This window comes from Leopardus geoffroyi, chromosome C2 (genome assembly GCF_018350155.1).
Source record: "Leopardus geoffroyi isolate Oge1 chromosome C2, O.geoffroyi_Oge1_pat1.0, whole genome shotgun sequence".
In the NCBI taxonomy this organism is placed as follows: Eukaryota; Metazoa; Chordata; class Mammalia; order Carnivora; family Felidae; genus Leopardus; species Leopardus geoffroyi.
The window spans coordinates 91,713,074-91,734,615 of NC_059333.1; the positions used below are offsets into that span (position 1 = coordinate 91,713,074).

At 36.7% G+C, this 21,542-nt stretch overlaps 1 protein-coding gene across 6 annotated transcripts in view; it reads right to left on the reverse strand.

Moving 5' to 3' along the window:
• NAALADL2 (N-acetylated alpha-linked acidic dipeptidase like 2) overlaps window positions 1-21,542 on the reverse strand; it is a 1,353,416-nt gene that overhangs the window by 843,135 nt on the left and 488,739 nt on the right. The window lies entirely within an intron of this gene.

Genomic DNA, 21,542 nt, shown 5'->3' on the forward strand with positions numbered 1-21,542 from the left:
TATATTTCCTTCTCAACACTCCCATGTGAATCTATTAGACTTCTTAAATTTAGCATGTCCAAATAAGAACTTTTGATTTTCTGCATAATTTTATCTTATGTCTCCCACCACTAAAATGTAAGTTCTATGAATACAGGAAGTTTTCATACCAGGCACTAGGTTCTGAAATATCTGTGATTAGAATAGTGCTAGACACATAACAGGCACACTAAATTATATAAATATAATTAATTTATATAAATTAATAAATATTTCACTATATGTGAAGAAAGAATGGACTGGATCATTGAAAACATTCTGAAAAATGTAAACAAATATGTTTAAATTCTATTTAAAATCTCATAAATTTTTTTTGCAAGATTGAAACAACATGTAAAATAGTATATAGAATCAAATTATTATGACATATTCCATATTTAATTTCTTTATGTAAATTTGACAGATAAAATGATTTGTATTGTTGGGAAATGCTATAAATGATTATCTTCTTTTTTCATTTAAAACCTGAAAAAATACTACTGAATCTGTGTTTCCTTGTCCTTAAAGATTTCTACAAAACTCAGCAGTCTTTAGCAACAGCCATCTATATTTGAAATAAAAATTTTATGAATTGCAGGGTGCCTGGCTGGCTCAGTGGGTGGAGCATGAGACCAATGATCTCAGGTTTGTAAATTCAAGCCACACATTGGGTGCAGAGATTCCTTAAAAATATTTGAAAAATATTATGAGTTGCTACCTTTTCTAAATAGTATCTGTTTTTATCTTTTAATTGTCTAATATTTTGTTGTGCTCTTAATATATTCCAAGCAACACCTACATAGTAATTGAAAGATAAATAATACTTAATCTAGTAACAATACCATGACAGAAATAACCTGAGACAGATATGAGACCAATAATCACATGCCACAATAAAGTCTAAGGTCATGTACATGGTGCCTTATGTGACAGGTCAACTAACTATGCCAAATGAGTCTGGGAAGGCTTCCAGAGTTATAGCATATCTTACCGGTATCCCCCATCTATAAGGTCTGCCTCAATAGACTTAAAAATAAACCCAATCTGACTTAATTTTTCAATGTTTTTCTATTTAAATAAAACTCTTAGCCCAGTTATAAAGTTCTCATTTATTCATGCCAATGTCTTGATACAAATTTATAATTATTTTTTTGAAATTATCACTAGTGTCACATGACTGAAGTATTTATATTAATCCTACAAATGTTCCCCATGAATTATTCCTCAAAGTCACTGTTTTGATTTTTCTTTTTTATTTCTAAGTCACATGCATCACACATTTTCCAATATCTTCAGTTGCTGAGTATCAGTGATTTAAGTCAGATAATATGCTAAGCTTGACATCACCAGAGTCATATAAAGAGAATATATTAGGCCAAGGAAAGCTAATACTTTCTCTTAACCCACTCAACTATGAAACAAACACTCTTGAAATCATTTTAATTTTGACTATTGAGCATCAAGTCCCCTGTAACCAAGGAAACAGGTTTCAGCTCCCAGTTTAACAGACAGAATGCAATTATCAGTCTGAGGTAAGGGTCCATCCCCAGCACGCTTCTTAGCTAATGCATCCCACTCCTTCACCTCTCTTTAACTTCTGTGCATCAGTAACTTATATCACAACTCTCTTCTGCCTCATATTATCTCTAATCTACTTGTGAGACTTTCCTATTTTGAAATTACAGGCAAAACTTCTTCCATAATTAAGGCAAACTCTTAAGTGTAGCCTTTAAAAATGAAATGTCATAAAAATTCTAAACAATGAGTGCCACAGACAAACAATCATTTGGTGTTAATACAGCTGGGAAGAGTATCCTAAATACAATGCAGGAATTTCTGAGCAGTTTAGTTAGGTGGTTCTATCTCATGATATCTTAGGAAGTTTTAGCCAAGATACTGGCTGAGGCTGCCATCACGTGAAGGCTCAAGTGGGGCCCTAGGATCCTCTTCTGAACTTACTCAACTAGCTGTCGGTAAGAGGTCTCACTTGTGCGCAACATGGCCTTCTTTGTAGAGCTGCTTATGACATGGCAGCTGAGTTCCCTCCAAGAGAGACAGAGACAGAGAGCTTGAGTATGCATTCAAAACAGAAGCTTTGGTGTCTTCCATGACCTAATGTCAGACGTGACATACCATCATATATCACACAGACCAACCCTGTTACTCTGTTGTAGAATACGCAGGATCTGAATACTGAAAGGCACGATCTGTGGGTCCAGGGATGTTCCCATCTTGTGGGAACAAGATGACTTAATATATATAACACAAGCAAACCGTATCTGACTCATACTAAAGGTTATGAAAGTTTTACACATATATCATCATCATCATCATCATCATCATCATCATCATCATCATCATCAAAGTTAGGATATAATTCTCTGTGAGATGGGGGAAAAGCCTGTCAGATATCCTCTCATGCCCTCAAATAGTCAATACAAATATAATTTTAGTATTGCCACTAATTATAGAACATGACCAGGGTATATAATATTTACCTCAGTCTCCTCATCTTGAAAAGAGGGTACTAGAATTAAACCAACATCTACATTATCCCCTCTAATTTAAGTATCCAATAATTCTACCATTTTTTCCTTCCCTTGACTACTGTTTCAAGAATATAGGAAAAACATTTCTTTTCTCTCTCACTCAAGACTTAATCAAATTGTAATACTTTCAGGTTCTCTTGGAATTCCTGCTTTTAAAATTGCTTTTTAAGTGACATCACAAAGAATCTACAGACTCTTTCTCAATTTTACATACAAAAACGTATTTTAACTTGAGTTTCCATGTAAGAGACCTTCCAGTTTTCATAATAGAAAACAATTTCCATGATAACTTCCTTACTTTTCCTCAGTATTTATTTATCCTCATCTATTAGGCTTGTCCTAAGCATCATCTACAAACATTTTATGCACATTTATTTTTATAATCTTCAGGTCTCTTGTCCCCTGGATAAAGTAGCATATAATTTTCAGCCTCTTTTGATATCTGCTGCAGATGTTATTCGATTCAGCATTTTGTAAATACTTCCTCACACTTTCAGTTAAGCTCTGCTACATAATAAATACGATTTCTAACTAAATGACTTACATCTTGCTCTGTGGTTTGCAATACTAACAGTGCACAGCTGAATTAATTAAAATGTATATTTACAAGACTGGAAAACATGGTAGTAACCTAGAGCATTTGATTTTATTCTTCTAAAAGGCAAGTCTGTCACCCAGGCTAACCCAATATACCCTCTATTATGGGTAGTGTTCAAGGAATCTGTTAAATGTGCTAGAGAAGATAGATTTTGGGAAAAAATAGCATTTTCTTCCTTAATACCATCAAACATGTTTCTAAAACTCTTGTCTCTTTACTACCTGTAATGTTTTCCCATAAAGGCTATTAATATCTAGATGGTTTTCTTTATTTCCTTTTCAGAGATTTTGTTGTTATAATTGCATATAGAAACACAACTCTTTTCTGTATGTTGATTCTGTATCCTCCAACTTTACTGAATTTATTATTTCTAGTAGTTTTTGGTGGTCTTTAGGATTTTCTAAATGGACAAATAAAACAGAAAAGACTCCCAACTGGTACCTTTTCTTTTCTTTCCTTTCCTTTCCTTTCCTTTCCTTTCCTTTCCTTTCCTTTCCTTTTCTTCTCTTCTCTTCTCTTTCCTTTTCTTTTTTTCTTATATTTTTTAACGTTTATTTATTATTGAGAGAGAGAGACACAGAGCTTGAGCAGGGGAAGGGCAGAGAGAGGGGGAGACACAGAATCTGAAGCAGGCTCCAGGCTTTGAGCTGTCAGCACAGAGCCTGACATGGGGCTCAAACTCACAAACCACGAGATCATGACCAGAGCCGAAGCTGGATGCTTAACAGACTGGGCCACCCAGGAGCCCCACTTTTCTTTTTTTTTTTTTAATGTTTATTTATATTTGAGACTGAGAGAGAGAGAGAGAGATGGAGACAGAGCATGTGCAGGGGAGAGGCAGAGAGATGGAGACAGAATATGAAGCAGGTTCTAGGCTCCAAGCTGTGAGCTGTCAGCACAGAGCCCAACGCAGGTCTCGAACCCATGAGCAGTGAGATCATGACCTGAACAGAAGTCACTTAACCCACTGAGCTGCCCAGTTGCCTCCAACTGGTACATTTTCTTGAAATTAGATAGTCCCAAATTATTAGAGAAATACTTTAACACAGATAAACACTTAAATCTCGATCACTTCTCATTCAAATTAAGTTAAAATTGGTATTCTTGATCAAAGGATAACTCTTTTCCCCAAAAAATGGTATTTAAGGGACCTAGATTACCTCTATATTGTGAATTTGTTATTTTCTTGGCCTTGTGGTCACCAACAGGAATAGAGAGTCCAAAAGATATACCTCCTTCTTAACCCCACCCTCAACCCAGAAATGACACACATTATACTTTTGATCACATTCCATCATTAGAGCTCAGTCATATAGTCATTACTATAAGAAAAACTGGAAATGATAGTGTTCCCAGAAAAAGGAGGAATCAAAGTTGCTCATCAACTATGGTAGTATCTATGCTAATTCTGAATCATAGAAGAGTAGAGCTAAAAGGGACTTTATAATCTTCTAACCACCTATTTTATAGGTGAGGGCCCTGAGGGCTGGAATAATTAAGTAGCTTACCAAAAGTAAACAATATGGATAATATAGAATATAGACATTACCACTTACTGCCTGATAGTATGTCCAGTTCATCCTATCTTAAATCAGAGCTTGTAGAGGTGATGTCAGCTACTCCCAATCATCAACTACAGAGTCCACATAACTTTAGTAGCCCTAGATTCCCATCATCATATCAACAGACCTAAAACCCATAGTGGACTGGCCAAAAATCTCACTTAGAATGATCATGTCCTTTGAGAGACAATTAACCTTAAGAATTTGATGCAGGGGCGCCTGGGTGGCTGAGTCGGTTAAGCATCTGGCTCTTGGTTTTGGCTCAGGTCATGATCTCATGGTCCTGGGATTGAACCCTGTGTCAGTCTCCGTACTGACAGCCAGAGCCTGCTTGGGATTCTCTCTCTGTCTCTCTCTCTGTCTCTTTCTCTCTCCCTCCCTCCCTCCCCCTCCTCTCTCCCCTAAAATAAATAAGCATTTTAAGGAAAAACAAAAAGAATCTGATGCAAAGAAGGCATCTTTGACAAGATTTCTTGTCAAAAACAATTAATATCAACTTGTAAAATAGGACAAGATATTTCCAACAAATCTAAGTGATTGGTTTGCCCTTTGAAATGACATAATCTAACTAAAGAATGAGTGCTTAAGCCCTCTATGCTGTTAAATTATTTGGACTAAAGACATTATGTTGGGCACTGAAATCCCCATATGGTCACTGAAATTTAGAATGTTTGTTCTCAATGCTCATTCAACTTCATTTTGCCTCAAAATAACAAACTGCCACTTACCATGCAACAGATATACTTGGAAAAAATATGCTAAACTTTCTCAATCTCTTTGCTTTCACCTTTTCAGGTCATCATTTAATGAACATCCCCTCTCTGTACACTTTGTCCGGAACCACACTGAACCATCTGGCAGAGGGATTCTCCAGCTTACCATGTCCAGCAATCTTCTTAAAGTTTGGGGAATTGCTACATTATTGCCCCTCTGTGATATGACTCCAGAGAACAATTGCCATTTGTACATTTCTAAGACCTGTGTACAGCAGCCAGCACAATGCACAACAGAATCTACCTTACCTACAAAATAATAAGCTCCCAGATTAGGATCTATTTTTATTTGATTTCAAGGCATTTACAATGCCTATTCTCAGATAGTCTATGCTCCTACATGGTTCTGTGAATAGCTCTGAAGCAGTTTACCATCATGCCAGCTGAGTCTCTAAAAGTCCCAAACAAACACATATGCTACTTCAGAATGAAGCAATAGCAGTTGAAAATTTGTCTGGTTTCCACAAACTAAAACTTGCCATATTTCAATGTCACTAACTACACTCTCATGAAACAAATTTTAAGGAACTACTGTCACAGTTACTCTCAAGACAGATGTCCACCAAATTCATTTCACAATTTCCTGAATTAAGCTTTTTCTTTCAGCATCAAAACACAAATAGAAGGAGACTGCATGTTATATTTCAAGAGAACACACCAACACTTTGAAAATAATTACTTTTTGAAAGATAGTTATTACATAAACAATTGATTACACTGCTAAGTGCTTACAAATGCCTCGTATAACAAACTGAATACAAGCAATCATATCATCTACAAGCAACAACTGATATAATTGCATTCACTCTGACTATACAAGATAGTCTTTACCAACTTCACACTGATTGAACGTAAGTTGTCTAAATATTGAAGGAACTCACCAAGAATTAAAATTTATCCCAATTTCAACAAACACATTACCTTATTTGTAATTCAAGGGAAAAAAGGAAAACAATGAACAAAAGAAATACACAGACATAGCCGTGTTGTTATTTCAACTACATAACTCATGCTGGGATCTGTTTCACATAAAAAGTTCACCGAGGAAAAGCAAACTAAAGATAGATTTGGATGCACGTGCAATTGGAAACTGAACAGCTCCATTTAAATTTAAATTTCAATAACTAATGAAGTAATAGAATCTTTAACTCTAGAGGATTGAAAAAAGTACTTATGTAACAAATGTTGGGAGTCTAGAGCAATAATATCTGAATCTTATCCTTGCTCTATTCCTGTCACTTTGGATCACCTTCCTGGTCTCCTCTCAATTTGGGGACAAAGTCATTCTTTGAATAAATCTTTTCATTTTTTTCAGTAAAAATCTGTTGAACATCCAGTATATTCTAAGCAAGGTATTACATGTTAGGAATACAATAGAAATATGGTAAGGTCCTTGCCCTCAAAAAAGCTCACACAGTAACTAGACAAAGACAGACTTGTAAGTAAACTGTCACAATACAGGAATCTGAAAGGAGTCTGGATATTGTTCAATGTTGGAAAGAAAGCAAGCAGTTAGTTCCGTGTGGGAGAGAGGACTATGGTATGATGAAAGGTTACATGGAAGATGTGATGCCCTAGATGAGGAGGTGTTTTGCACCTGTCAGGGAGGTAAAAGATGTCCCAGAGAAAGGAAACTATGTTAGCAAACTATTTCCGCAGTGGAAAGAAATTAGTTTGTCAAGGTTGATGCAGACTTTGCAAGTTGGGGCATGAATTAATTAGACAGAAACGGAATCCTGGCCCTCCCACCTTACTCATTCTCCCCTATTGAGTTAATTTAGACACACTGATCCTCAAAGCCTCCTTTATTCAAGTCATTGAACTTCCTTATTCATCTTTTCACCTTGAAAACAGCCAGGAGAATGAAATTATTCACTTGTCACCTCTTAAAGTTATTATGCTATTCATTTAAAGATTCCAAAGCAACCCTAAAAATAAATCAGGGAGCCAAATATTACACTGGCCACTGGCATATTTCTTGGGCTGGATTCAACAGGGATAATCGAGTAATGATTTTATTTTTCTCCTACCACAGTTTAAAACATCCTGTTGGGTCTTACTCCCCAACCTCTAGATGCTATCTTGGGCATAGTTATACCTTAGGTTGCTTTAGGATGTGGAACTAATTTTAAGAATTAAAAAGATGGTGTGCCTGGGTGGCTCAGTGGATTAAGAATTCTGGCTTCAGCTCAGGTCATGACTTCACAGTTTGTGAGTTTGAGCCCTGCGTCGGGCTCTGTGCTGAGAGCTCAAAGCCTGGAGCCTGCTTCGGATTCTGTGTCTTCCTCTTTCTGTGCCCCTCTCCTGCTCATGTACTTTCTGTCTCTCAAAAATAAATAAACATTAAAAAATGTTTTTAAAAAAAGAATAAATATTTTTAAAAATTTTTAAAAAGAATTAAAAAGTTCACTGTGATCAAATTTGAATGTATCTCACAAATAATAAGTTTCTATTGCCTTTCCCTGGCTCAGGCCCGGCCTTGTCTTGGTTGCCAGCAGGGAGAAAGAGGGTTTGATCTGTTCTTTTCCTCTCTTTGTCCCTCCTCCTCACCCCCTTCAGACTCTTTGTGCTGTCCCCTGCCCTTGAGGTATGCAGGTGAGAAGGAAAGAATGAGAAGAGGCTCAGGCAGTTTCCCCCTGGCTGTCAACATCATCCACCTTCATCCACCTACTGGGCTGAGTCTTAGTGTTGCTTTATTCCTCTCTTACTCGGCTCAGTAGCAGTGACTAACACCATTCTCTAGAAGGAGGAAAGGATGCTGTTAACAGTTATGTGGCCTAAACTGATGCTCTCGGAAACAACAACAACAACAACAACAACAACAACAACAACAACTATTAAACATTCTTTATATGAAAAGTAACAGAACAGAGAAAGCTACAGTGGAGTGACTAAAGCTACAAAAATGAAAAAAAAAAAAAAAACAGCAAAAGTAGTGACTGCTGACAGAGCTAAAATCCTTAAAAGGAGGAAAAATTAATTATGTTAAGAAAAGATACAAATTATCCTTTATCATTTGGCTTGATTCCAGAGAATTGCTACCAAACATTACTCTGTTTGCCTCAGTAATCCCCATTTGAATCTTTTTTGTCTGTAAACCCTAGACTGGAGATGCCCCTCTCTCAGAAGGGCCAGTGGAAAAGGACCCCAGCTCAATGAGGGTCCAGAAACACCGGACAATTAGGCTATTATCCTCAAGGGCAATCTGCCTCAGGAGGCAGTGACCCTAGAGCTCTTTATCTCTACTTTTCTTTAACACTCTTGTCCACATACCACCCTCTCCAATAAAGGTATGCATGTGACAACCAGACATGCTTTGTTCAGCCAGTGTCTCTGTTTTAGGGGTATCATCATTTGCTCTTGACAGAAACTGAAGACATTTGCTCTTGACAGAAACTGAAGACAAAGAACTGGAAGTTTTGGCTGATCTCTAAGTAAATTCCTCTTATTAGATCCTCTAATCCTTCACTGCTTTCCAAAATTTAAAGACAGACTTGAAGAGAATATCCAAACAGGCACCTGTTGCTTTAAAACAGTGAGACACCTGAAGGGACACCAGAGTCTTCAAAGAGAAAATCAGGCTGGGAACCTCCAAACTTGTTTCACCTGGCACTGAATGAGAAAGGGATTGTTTTTAAAATAACTGTGGAAACTGGTAGCATCTCCTGATATGGCACCCTGGCCAACTTTTAAAAATTTGTAGTTTTATCTCCAAACAAGGTTCTGTATGAATAGAGGACAATGGCAACCAATGGTTTATGGAGGCCATAATTTTTCTGTACCATTTCAATTCTTCCTAGGAGTAAGAAACAAAAAATGTTTGTAATTACATTCTGTAAGAGCAATAAATGTTACCATTTGATTCACATTTAGATTCAGGAAGAATTTTTATTGCCAATGGATGTAGAAATTTCAGAAATCTACACTAACCACAATTGAATCTACAAATTCAATGAATTATCCAGAAGACATATACCCTAGGTTTTAAGTTAGAGAGCATTTAATCACATATATAAATGTTTTATGAACTTCTCTTACAATGTCTTTAAAGCCAGCAGATTCTGGGGACAGAAGAGAAACAGCAGACCACTCAGGTCATGGAATTTTCCCATCCACATTTTACTAGGCTAGTCTCCATGTTCGTATCATGGCAACATTCTCTGTGCTCTTAGACCTTCATTTTTTATTTTCGTTAATTCATATCAGAGGATTATTTACCGAGTATACTAAATTATATTTCACTGAACTAAAAGAACAAACACATCAGCAAATATGTTTCACATTAGACACATACAATATACTGTGTCTTAGTCTAACTTAACCACAAGAGTAGAATGCAGATGGTCTGACCTCCTCAACTTTTTTTATTCTTTTTGACAGGGCTCTCCTGATACAATTTACCAGTATGATCTAAATGCAATTGTTTCAATGTCAACCTACAAAATGGAGTTTTAGTCAATCTACAATGTAATGCACCCTCAATATAGTAGAGTTTTCATTTAATGAATTAATCTTTATGCAAATTTAACCTTTAATGGTGCTACAAACAGTTGCATTCAAGTTACATCTGCATAACGGTTCCCAAATGGTTTAAAAGTAGTGAGAGTGGAAAACAACTAATTTTTTTGGTAATTAAAATGCCCCAAACATTAATGTCAGGCTTAGTAAAATTCTCCAGTGTCCTTATTTATCCGTTTGTCAGTACTTACTCTGCCTGATTACGACAGCAGGCTTGATCCTGCTGTATGAGGAATTGCAAATAAGACTTCTGCTAAATGGACCACAGCTAATGGGGTCAAAACACTGACAGGATACTCCAAGGCCCCACCTAAATAGACTCCAAGGAACAGTGACATTAACATCTACCTGAGAACTTTTCTCTGAACACCATTATGAGAGACGGTACACGTCTTCTTAATAATTTATATATTTAAAAAAAATTAATGTTTATTTATTTATTTTGAGAGAGAGAGCATGAGCAGGGGTGGGACAGAGAGAAGGAGAAAGAAAATCTCAAGCAACCTCAAGGCTGCCAGCATAGAGCCCAATGCAAGGCTAGATCTCATGAACTATGAGATCATGACCTGAGCTGAAACCGAAAATTAGAGGCTTAACCGACTGAGCCACCTAGGGGCCCCATTGATTTATCTTTAAGTACCTTAATTCCCCTGAAACCTAGCCTTTGGGGACAGAGTGTGTGTTTCCGTGTGGTTTTGTGTGGATTGGTGCTTCTATTTTCAAAAAAGTAATTAATAGGTGATTAATTCCACTCACTTGCAAATAATAGAAATACAGTGTAGAGACAGACACACCTCTCTTCTGGTTGTTCTGAGAGTAACATGGTAGCCTGCTGTAGAGGAAAGCTCACCACAGAGTCTGGCACAGCGTGGACACTGGATAAATGTTTCCTAAATTAAATGTCTATCCAGTGCCAAAGTTCAGCGGAATGAGTCCTATTCATCACCTGTATGTAATATATTCATGGCTGCATCTTCCCATCCTATTCACATAGCCAAACTTGTTTTTGTTGTTGTTTTGGTATTATCCATAGGATGCAACATGGACTTTCATCAAAATATCTGCCAAGTGATGACACGAAAATACAGTACAAAACTCCAACTCCTGAAATTTGTGCAAAATCCATCAGAGATTTTGGAGATATGGGAGATTTTGTTTGCTGATGTGTTCCTAGTGTCTAGGACACTGCCTGGCACGTAGTCGGTAGTCAATAAACATTTACTGAATAAATAAATGAATGAGTGAATGAATGATCTTGTTCCTAGAAACCTAGTTCTTCATATACTTTTACTACCTAAATAAAATGCATTTTACAAATGGCAGAATTTCATTCTTTTTCGTTGTCAAGTAGTATTCCATTATATATATATATATATATATATATATATATATATATATATATATACTACATCTTCTTTAACAATGTGGATGGAACTGGAGGGTATTAGTCTAAGTAAAATAAGTCAGAGAAAGACAGATATCGTAAGTCTTCGCTCACATGTGGAACTTGAGAAACTTAACAGAAGACAATGGGGGAAGGGAAGGGGAAAAATAGTTTCAAACAGAGAGGGAGGCAAACCCATAAGAGACTCTTAAATAAAGAGAACAAACTGAAGGTTGATGGGGGAAGCGTGGGAGAGGGAAATATGGATGACAGGTATTGAGAAGGGCAATTGGAATGAGCACTGGGTGCTGTATATAAGCAATGAATCATGAGAATCTACCCCTGCAACCAAGACCACAGTGTATATGTATGTTAGCTAACTTGACACACAATGTATGTTAGCTAACTTGACAATAAATTATATTTAAAAAAAAAAACGATGAATGGATAAAGAAGATGGGGTTTATATATACAACGGAATACTACTCGGCAATGAGAAAGAATGAAATCTGACCATTTGTAGCAACGTGGATGGAACTGGAGAGTGTTATGCTAAGTGAGATAAGTCATACAGAGAAAGACAGATACCATATGTTTTCACTCATATGTGGATCCTGAGAAACTCAACAGAAGACCATGGGGGAGGGGGAGGGGGGGAAGTTACAGAGAGGGAAGGAGGCAAACCATAAGAGACTCTTAAATACTGAGAACAAACTGAGGGTTGATGGGAGGTGGGAGGGAGGGGAAAGTGGGTGATGGGCATTGAGGAGAGGGCACCTGTTGGGATGAGCATTGGGTATTGTATGGAAACCAATTTGACAATAAATTTCATTTAAAAAAATGGTTCCAATCAGAAGGCAGTGTGATATAACATTTGAGGTTATAAATTCTGAAGATTCTATCCTCATTTAAATCTTGCTTCTTACACTTATTAGCTATAGTACTTGGGCATATTTCTGACCTTTCCTGTGCCTCAGTTTCCTCTTCTGTAAGATTAGGATCCTTATAACAATTCCCCACAGGGCTGTTATGAGGATTAAATGTAAAAATATATTTAACATCCCAAATGAATATTACTTCCCAATATGATGATCTCTTATTATGAATCTCCCATAAGGAGATGGCTCATCTCTAATATGATATATTATTTATCATTCTCACTGGGACATTTTTGAAAGTGGAAGGGGTAGGCACTAAAATGATTAAAAATTATCAGTTGACTGTCTAAGTGTAAACTTAGACAGTACCGAGCAATCAGTAACATACAGTTCCCCCCCTCACTGGCCAAACCTGATATCAGGCAGGCTTTCTTAATGCCCACACCTAGATAATTTAACACAGACTATGGTGTTATCATTTTTACAAGCAACACCACAGACTACAATTTAGAATGTTAAATTCTGTGGGTTACACATACAACCACTTAAGCAACCTCCTTAAGTGTCTTCCCATTACCATGTTTCAGTCAAATGGTCCCCTTTATTACCTGTGCATATCTGCCTTCCTCACTAGATTGAGGGCAGGGCTCATCATTTCTAGTAATGTGTGGTTCAGAGTAAAGGCAGTAACAATGAATGAGCATACCAAGATCAATATTTAGGAGCAAACACCCCTGGCTTTACTCTTCATTCAATTACCTCTGAGATGATAGGAAAATTGCTGTCACATGAAATTTCTGTGTAAAATGAGTGGATACAGCAACTGGCCTGAGCTGTAATCTGAGAATTGTGTAATCAGGTCAGAATGTTTAAGGTGAAAAATGTTATGAAGGGGAATATTGATTCATTTGTGAGACAATATTTATTGGGTGCTTTGTAGGTTCTGAGTGTTGGAGACTCAAATTTAAAGAAGATAAGAACCTTCTTCAAATGTTGTAGAGAAACAATATAATGTGATAAGTACTATATTAGAGAAAGAAACAGATTAGAGTAGTGTTAGTACCAAGTAGGATCTGGACGATTAGTGATATGAAACAAAACAAAGCAAAGCAAAACAAAACAAAACAAAACAAAACGAAAAAAAGTAGCTTTTAGAGGATCAAGAAAGAAAATTTTACAGAGAAAACATCTCTCTGGCTCTAGGAATGAATACAAGTTTGCCAAATGAATTAGGCAGGGGAAGGGCGTTAAAAGAGAAAAATCATGGTGAAAGGCAATAAAAATTATGAATTATCAATTCCTTTTATGAATTTAAAGTTATGAAAAGTATCTTCAATTTAAAAAACTGAAAACAGTTTGGTATGCTTGGGACAAAAAGTTTGTAGCAAGGAATCATAAAAGACAAGGCTGTGAATCACCCTTGAATGATACTGGACATCACTAGTGTTTTTTTTAAGAAAGAAGAAAAAATGGCAGTAAGGATGGAAATGTAATAATAGCAAGATAATTAAGCAACAGGTATTTATAAAAATACTTTGAGGCAATAAAGATATAACACAAGTTTGATTACAAAATTTAAAGTTGAAGATATCTTTGCACCAAACAGTAAACCTAAAAGTAAAACCTACTTAAGCGTAACTTTTGTTTCATTACCTGAATCCTTTATATTAATTATATCTAAAGACATTTAGCCTTGCCATCAACTGTCAATTAAAAAAATATATATTTAGAGAAAAAAAAGGCAAGGATAACACAGATACTTTATTTGTACAAGCATGAAATATCTTGTTTTAAGCATAACTTCCCTCCACGCCCTGGGAGTTAATAAATCTGATCAGCCTTTTGTTTATGCTTATATTTTGTTTTAGTCACCTCTGTTGGATCATAATATTACTATAACCATTTATAACATGAGCTTGGAGATTGATTCTCACCATATTATTTAGAAGGCTGCCCCTTATTTGCTATTCTATTTGGAAAAGGCAATCATTACTACTTTAATTTTTTTTTTTAACGTTTATTTATTTTTGAGACAGAGAGAGACAGAGCATGAACAGGGGAGGGTCAGAGAGAGAGGGAGACACAATCTGAAACAGGCTCCAGGCTCTGAGTGGTCAGCACAGAGCCCGATGCGGGGCTCGCACTCACGGACCGAGAGATCATGACCTGAGCTGAAATCAGACGCTTAACCGGCTGAGCCACCCAGGCGCCCCTTATCATTACTACTTTATTCTGTTTTAGTCTTGCCTCCTGAAATCTCATTCAAACCTCAATTGAAAGTGACTCATGCAAATGCTTTTTACCCATTTTAAAACTTTCTCCCTAAAGCAGAGGTTTATAAGTCAATTCAGGAAATCATATAATTTGAAATTTTAAGCATTGTTTTCTTTTTTATATAACATTCTTTTTTTTTTTAAATTTTTTTTTTTCAACGTTTATTTATTTTTGGGACAGAGAGAGACAGAGCATGAACGGGGGAGGGGCAGAGAGAGAGGGAGACACAGAATTGGAAACAGGCTCCAGGCTCCGAGCCATCAGCCCAGAGCCCGACGCGGGGCTCGAACCCACGGACAGCGAGATCGTGACCTGGCTGAAGTCGGACGCTTAACCGACTGCGCCACCCAGGCGCCCCTCATTCTTTTAATTATAAAGTAAAAAAATGAAAAAATACAAATTGGCAAATTTGCTATTAATATTTTGGTATATTCTTCTATTATTTCTCTTAACATTCTTATCTCTATCCTTCTACCCTTCATCTAAAAAGATAAGTAGAGAGGAATGTAGATAAATAGGTAGATGGATAGATATATAGAGGATAAAGACATATGACATACAGATGTATTTAGCTATTTGATACAAACGGAATTATACTACATGTTGTTTTATAACCTACTTAAATTTTGCTTTCACTATGCCCATCCTTCTATTTCTTTAATGGTTTTTCCAAACACTATAATGGCTGCTAAATATGCCATAATATAAATATGTTACAATTTAATCTTTTATAGTGGCACAGGAACATCATTTCAATGTTGGAAAAAACAACATTTATACAACCTCAACATTTTAGGGAAATGCTAACAATTTACCGGAGAATTTATTATCCACTAACAAAGGGCATCATAGTCTTCGAGAATGCTACAAATATCTCAAGAAAATTAAAAACAAACAAAACAAAACACTAGGTGCCTGGGTGGCTCAGTCGGTTGAGCGTCTGACTTCAGCCCAGGTCATGATCTTGCGGCTTGTGAGTTTGAGCCCCGCGTCAGGCTCTGTGCTGCCAGCCTGGAGCCTGCTTCTGATTCTGTGTCTCCCTCTCACTCTGTTCCTCCCCTGTTCACACACTCTCTGTGTCTCTCTCTCTCTCAAAAATAAACATTAACAAAAAAAAAAAAAAAAGTCAAAATTCAAAGTCAAAATTTTGTTTAAATCTTCACTTTCAGGAAAAAGTGCTACCTAATTTTAAATTCAATGTTTCCTGGCTATGGTATACAAACCCACTGTGTTGAGCAGAATCATGTCTATGTCTTAAAAAGCAATATCTAATAACAAAAAACAGTTAGTTGATCAAATTAGCTAAATCAAGCATGTTCCCAAATATTTGTAGACAACCAAAATTAGTGTTTCTCAAAATTTAGCAGACATAAAAAAACCATTATGCAAACTCTTCAAAGATAAAATTCTCAAAATTGACATCTCACCCCCAGTTCAGATTCAGTAAGTCAGTGGTGAAACAGGAATCTGCATTTATCAAGTATGTTAGAATAGTGGGACAGCAACCTCTCTTTAAAGGGCCAGAGGGGCAGCTGGGTGGCACAGTAGATTGAGGACTCTTGATTTTGGCTTCAGGTCATGATCTCATTGTTCATGGACTTGAGACCTACTGACTAAGCTGACAGCTCAAAGTCTGCGTGGGGTTCTCTCTCCCTCTCTCTGTCTTCTCTTGCTGCACACATCTCTCTCTCTCTCTCTCTCTCTTTCAGAATAAATAATTACACATTAAAAAGGGCCAGATAGTGATATTTTATGCTTTGGTGGTCTCTGTCACATAATTTTCTTTGTTTTGTGTCATTTTTGTTATTGTTTGTCTTTAAAAATGTAAAACAAACAAACAAACAAACAAACAAAAATACTCTGTACAAACTGAGCCATTCAAATTCCAGGCCAGATTTAGTCCATTGGCTGTGATTTATTAACCCCTGCTCTCGATTTTTTTTTTTTAATTTTTTTTTTTTCAACGTTTATTTATTTTTGGGACAGAGAGAGACAGAGCATGAACGGGGGAGGGGCAGAGAGAGAGAGAGGGAGACACAGAATCGGAAACAGGCTCCAGGCTCTGAGCCATCATGAGCCATCAGCCCAGAGCCTGACGCGGGGCTCGAACTCACGGACCGTGAGATCGTGACCTGGCTGAAGTCGGACGCTTAACCGACTGTGCCACCCAGGCGCCCCACCCCTGCTCTCGATTTTGATGCAAGTGGTAAGTGGATAATAATTTGAGAATTGCTGCTCAATACCAGTGCACAAAGAGGAGCCCAGAAACCCTATGATTGGCATGGCTACCTCAAGAAGCTATTATTTGGCACAAATTAGTATTACTCTTGCTTCACACTTCTTCTAGATATCAATAAAGGGATATTCTTCTGTTGGATGTTTAGCTACTGTAACTAGGGTGGTTTTGTTTGTTTTCTCTGGCAGAGTCCTACAGGACAGAATACTTAATTGTCTACAGTGAATTGTAAGGTCATACTAACATGCACTGTAAAAGACACAGTACAATGATGTTACATGTTGACACTATGGTTCAATTTGGCTGTGGGTCCTGGTCCAAATTCTGAGATTATTGATGGAATTAAAATCAATGAACTGCAAAATACATTAAAAAGAGCTAATAATGGCTGATTATGGGCTTTGTTCTCCTTTATACCAATATAGAAGACTGAACTTTCCAGTAATGGCTACAACAATATCTTCCACTGCACATGTTTTTCTTACAATGTGGTATGACACTCCTCTCATTGAGAGGCTGTGTCAGTGAAACTGGGCAGGCTTGTAACAATGCCAGAAGTAACATTATGTGACTTCTGAGCTATGCCTTAGAAGGCAATAAAGCTTCCAACTGGCTCTATGGGGACCTTTGCTTCTGGAACCCTGCTGCCATGCTGTGAGGAAGCCCACACGAAGACGCCAATTGACAGCCCAGGTCAGGACTCGGCCTATAGTTAGCATCAACTGCCACACATACCAGTGAAGATACCTCTAGATGATCCTAGCCTCCAGCTATTGAGTCATCCCAGCCATAAAATCATCCCAGTTGAAGCCTCTGACATCATGGAAGAAATAAAAGCCATTTCCATAGTTCCCTGTCCAAATTCCTAACCTATAGGAAGCATGAGAAATAATAAACTTATTTGTTTCCTAAAGCACTCAGTTTTGGACTAATTTGTTAAGTAAGAAATAGTAACTAGAAAAGCAAAGGAGACCAATGTTATCCAGTGTTATTCCCAGTGACTTTGATACACTTAACAATTATTTTTAAAAAATTAGAATTCTACATGGGCATCCATGAACATGGATATATGTATACATTCTCCAATGGTATTTTGGGAAACTGAAATAACCTATATTTGTTATTTTTTTAAGGAATTATATTTAGACGAGGGTTTAGCTGGCAAAAGTGAATAATATGTCAAGTCTTATATGTCAAAGGTGTCAGATGGCTTTTTAAGTATAAATACATAAAATATAGATATAGCTATGGAATGATATTTTTACATCTATATAGACATATAGGAAAACTGAATATTAGTCACAAAAATGGCAGCTTACCAAAATAAAACATATTTGTTATTAGAAATAAGGTTCAGCATAAATCTTTATGATAATGACTGAAACCCGTGATAGCTGGATACACATGCATGCACAGTGGTATATATGATATAGTACTGGGACTCTTTTCTAAAAACAGTAAACTTGCAGAGAAGGCCTATTAGCATCATTCCTAAATTCCATTTGCAAATTCCATTGTCATTCTATCCCATTCCACATTCTGTTTATATCTGTCCTTGAAAAGAACATCATCACCCAGGAAATTTTTAAAAATTCAAATTATAAAACTACCATTCCTTACCATGGTCAGCATTTAAGGAAGGAATTGTTAATCTTAGAAAAAGGTCATATTCAGATTATGCCTATAAATTTGATCAAAGTGAAATCATAAAATAGCAGTCTTCTACTCTGCTTTTCCGGGAAGCCTTATAAATTTTCCCTTACAAGAGCTGTGCTAACTTAACATGTAATCATGTGCAAAGAAAGCATTTGTGTTGCATTTGAAAGAAGATGTTCAGAGTTGCTTTTAACTTACAACCTGGCCAAAATAACCATAATAGAGAAAATTCAGCATCATGTGGTAGAGAAATTACACATTTGACCCTTCTAGAGATAAATGTACTGCAGATAAGTTATGATGCTCTAACTGTGCACCAGGAAATTACCCTATTTAAGCGAAGTTATAAATCAAGGCTTTTATGTGGTTGTGAGCCAACGTAAAGGGTGATGTGACAGTTCTTAGCTTCACAACTTTTAAATGTTTATTTTTATTAGTAAGTTGCAGATGCCTTTATTAAGTCCACAAGATTCAGCAGCAAATCAACTTGCCTAAGGAGGTATCTACATATTCAAATATGAATGGATATAAAATTCCAAGAGTAAAGAAAGTTTTCATTGAATGTCAAAACATGTTTGACTAGAAGAGACTTAAGTGTGCTCCTAATTGACCTTATTTCACATCTATCTCCTTTCCATCTTTCTTCTTTCTTCCCTCTCCCATCTTCCTCCTCCCTGCCTCTTTTCCTGATACATGTCTTTCTTCTTTATTTTCTTAGTCTTCTTTCTTTATTACTTTTTATTCCTTTGTTCAACAAAGAGGAAAGAGCAGAATCACAAAAATGTTCAAATCTGTATAAATGAAACTAATTAATAAAAGTAAATACATTCATAATTTACTATATGCTAAACCATACACTGTCCTAAGTGTTTTATTTTTTTAATTTTTTTTTTTAACGTTTATTTATTTTTGAGACAGAGAGAGACAGAGCATGAACAGGGGAGGGGCAGAGAGAGAGGGAGACACAGAATCTGAAACAGGATCCAGGCTCTGAGCTGTCAGCACAGAGCCCGACGCGGGGCTCGAACTCACGGGCCGCAAGATCGTGACCTGAGCCGAAGTCGGCCGCTTAACCGACTGAGCCACCCAGGCGCCCCTATCCTAAGTATTTTAAAAAAAATATTTCTTCAATTAATCTTCAGAACAGCCTATAAGAAAGGTGTCATTAATATCTCTATTTAATGGATAAGAAAACTCAGGCGCAGTAAGGTTAATTTGCCCAAAGTTACACAAAGAGGAATCAAGAAAATAGGATCCAAATCTAGGCAGCAGGACTCCAAAATTTGCTCTCTACCATAGGTTCCATTATGGAATTTGTCAAAGATTGTTTATACGAGGCCAAACACATAGGAATTAACTAATCTCTATAATATGGCACTGAATTGGTAAACGTTAAAATAAAAAAAAGGAAGTACAGAAGGGCTCAAATTCTTGGAAGCCTCTGGAAACCTGGAAATGAATCCAAGAAATGTATGTAGAACGGATCCAGAAAGCATTTGTTAGATTGCAACTGGTATTTTCTGTCCCATTCTGAAGAATATTTGGAGAGTAAGGAGGAACTCCTCAGGGGGCTTCTCTAACTCCATTTTTCTAAGTCCTCAAAAAATCCTCCCTGGCCATAAGTTTCAGGAATTTTAACTTACAGAACCAAGTCATGTTCAATTCCCATTTATTCAGTCTTGCATGTCTAGGGATATAGGCACACCAAAGGTTTGAGATTTCTATTAAAGAATATCTTTGGAAAACCTCAGTGAATCCAGGCAATCGGGGCAGCTCAGAGTCTTGTTTTACAAAGGTGTTGTAATTCATTCTGCTGTCAGATTTTTGTCTCACCTCACATTATAGGCATTGTAGTATGGAGAAACAAAAAATATGACAAACTGATTTGAGTGAAAATCTCTGTTTTTCTATTTATCACCCCTCATGCAAGATGTCCTTTGAAAGCTTGTAATATGGCAATACCAGTATTAACCTTATAGGTTAATTATGAGGATTAAATGAGATTAGGTCAGAAAAAGTGCTTGACCCAGAGCCTGGTATATGGAGAATTCCCACCAATGCTGGTTTATAAACAAAGAAATTGCGACATTTACACCTAATGTTGATAAGTGTTCTGTGATCTCTTCAGATTCCTGTTTTATGGAAATACAAAACCCTAAAAAAAATAGATGACGTGTTTTTAATTTACATAATATATTACCATGGAAATTACACTTCATACATACTCAGTAAACTCAATACAGCAATTAATTGCTAAAGAAATATATACACTTTTTAAAGAAATATTTCTCTATTCTACAAAAAATATTTTCTACTCTACAAAAAGGATATATGTCTACAAAACAAATATTTGTCTCTGCCATACAGGTAATTTGAAAATTACAACACTCATATAGAGAAATTACCTCTACATTTGGCAAATATTGCCTATAATACTTAGCTTTTTTTTAATTAAATGACTTACATATAAGAAAATGTTTTGGGGCGCCTGGGTGGCGCAGTCGGTTAAGCGTCCGACTTCAGCCAGGTCACGATCTCGCGGTCCGTGAGTTTGAGCCCCGCGTCAGGCTCTGGGCTGATGGCTCAGAGCCTGGAGCCTGTTTCCAATTCTGTGTCTCCCTCTCTCTCTGCCCCTCCCCTGTTCATGCTCTGTCTCTCTCTGTCCCAAAAATAAATAAACGTTGAAAAAAAAAAATTAAAAAAAAAAAAAAAAAAAAAAGAAAATGTTTTAAATCCAGTCTCCAGACAAGAATCACAACCAGCAGGAGATAAGCAATAGTCAGTAACTACTGTATTCTGGCAAGTTGCTTAGCAACTCTGGAACTGCAATTTTCTAGGCTCTTTGTTCAGCTAACAAATATTTATTGAATACCTACTACATGCATGTTGCCAAGGAAAGATACAAACAGCCTCATGAAGAGAACATTATTTTATCATTTCGTCCTATGGCAAACTGAAGGGAAGCAGTTTCATAATTCACCTATACTGTAAGATGAGGAAAATGAAAGAAATTGAGTTTGAATCCCAGCCTGATGGTTTCCAAAGTCCTTGCTGTTTTTCATTTTATTGTCTACTGATGAGCCCTAAATCACTGTC